This window comes from Morus notabilis, unplaced genomic scaffold (assembly GCF_000414095.1).
Source record: "Morus notabilis unplaced genomic scaffold, ASM41409v2 Scaffold1383, whole genome shotgun sequence".
Taxonomy (NCBI): Eukaryota; Viridiplantae; Streptophyta; class Magnoliopsida; order Rosales; family Moraceae; genus Morus; species Morus notabilis.
In genome coordinates, this window is record NW_010366099.1 from 408,539 (window position 1) to 410,251 (window position 1,713).

At 29.7% G+C, this 1,713-nt stretch overlaps 1 protein-coding gene across 2 annotated transcripts in view; it reads right to left on the reverse strand.

Annotated features, from left to right (window-relative positions):
* Window positions 1-612, reverse strand: part of LOC21396531 (GDP-mannose 3,5-epimerase 1) — a 3,743-nt gene extending 3,131 nt beyond the window's left edge. For both annotated transcript variants that reach the window (XM_024173067.1, XM_024173066.1), the window contains exon 1: window positions 421-612. The gene's annotated coding sequence lies outside the window, so the exon portion shown is untranslated. The remainder of the gene's footprint in view (window positions 1-420) is intronic.
* Between the last annotated feature and the right edge of the window lie 1,101 nt (window positions 613-1,713).

Below are 1,713 nucleotides of genomic sequence, written 5' to 3' on the forward strand. Positions count from 1 at the left end.
TTCCTTTTTGTTTTAAGATAACTTTTTTTTTTTTTTTTTTTCTTTTTTTTTTCAGTGTCTGGGATCCCTAATGGTAATAAATACAGAAATCGGAATTTTTTTTTTCTTTTCTTCTTCGAAGCATTCTCATCAATTACAAATATATGAATATAACAAAAAATTCAGAGAGAATACATCTCAGAACACCAGAATTATAATCTACAATGTTACTTATACTAACAAATTGATGAATTGAGGAAATCTCTTAAGAAGAAATAGCCATAAATTATGAAATAGAGTACATATATATATATATATATATATATGAATTAACACAATGAACAAAATGAAACAAAAGATTAACGTGTTCTAGACAAGAAATAAATGTCAAAACAAAACAGAGCAACATAGTAAATGAATTCAAAGCGAAAAAGAGCTTACCCAGAAAGCTTTTTCGACGAAACTAAAGTCGATTACGTAGGAGAAAGATAACAATATAACGAACGTGGGTAGAGAAGTTCACAAACAGATCTCAACTGGGAGACCTCGGACTCGGACATTATACATTATACATACTACTAAAGGAGGTCGGAAAGTTACTGTACTAAGTACAGTGATTTTCCGATTTTCCGATTTTATCCCTATTATTTTCTGTTGAATTCTTTTTTCTACTGCCTGTGTCCTTTTAAAACAGTGATTTTCTGATATTATTCCTGTTATTTTTTGTTCACGTTTTTTTTAATACTGCAGAGTGGTGGGACTACATTTTATTTTTACTGTTTTGTCCTCAAATTTTTTCCTTCCTGTGTTTTTTTGCTGGGCATTTTTGTCATTTACTGTGGTGGGTTATGTTTAGTGTCATCGAGAAACTTCTTGCTTCTTTCATTTGTTTTCTATCTAATTTCTCTTTTACCGAGGCTCTGTTGTTTCGTTTCCTGTGCGATGGGGTTTTGTTTACTCTCCTCGAAGCTTCTTGCTTCTTTCATTTGTTTTCTATCTAATTTCTCTTTTACCGAGGCTCTGTTGTTTCGTTTCCTGTGCGATGGGGTTTTGTTTACTCTCCTCGAAGCTTCTTGCTTCCTTTATTTTTTGATTCTACGTCTGCATCTAATGTTTCTTTGACCGAGGTTCTTCTTCTTCGTTTCCTCTTCATGAGTTCTTTTCGTTTTCTTTGTAGTTTTCTCTAGTTTATTATGTTTTGGTTCTAATTTTTTTTTCTCATTTTATGTTTATGGATTTTGTTGCGTTTTTCGTAGGGTTTATTTCATATTTTTCTTTTTTTGACAAATGGGTTAAAAGTTTTCGTGGGTTTCATTTTGGTTTATTTTTTCCCTTTTCTTTCTTTCTTTCTCTTCGTAAGATTTTTGGGAATCATTGTTAATGTTTGTTTTGTTTTTCGGTTTTTTTTTTTTTTTTAGATTTGGTTTCCTTTTTTTTTATTTTTTGATTCATTTTTTTTTGGTTTGTTTTTTCAGATCATCCCGTTTATTTTTCTAGATCTATTATTGTGTTTCTTTTTTTTTTCCCGCTTTTTTATTAGGTTTTTTTTTTTTTAGATCTGGACATGTTTTTGCTTTCTTTTGTTCCCTGTTTTTAAACTTTTTTTTTATTTTACATTTCTGGTTGACTTCTTTTTTATTTTATTTTTCCTATTCAGTTTTTCTTTCACTGTTCTTTCAGATCTATATGTGTTTTTCCTTCGTGTTGTTCTGTGTCTTTTTTTTTTCCATTTTT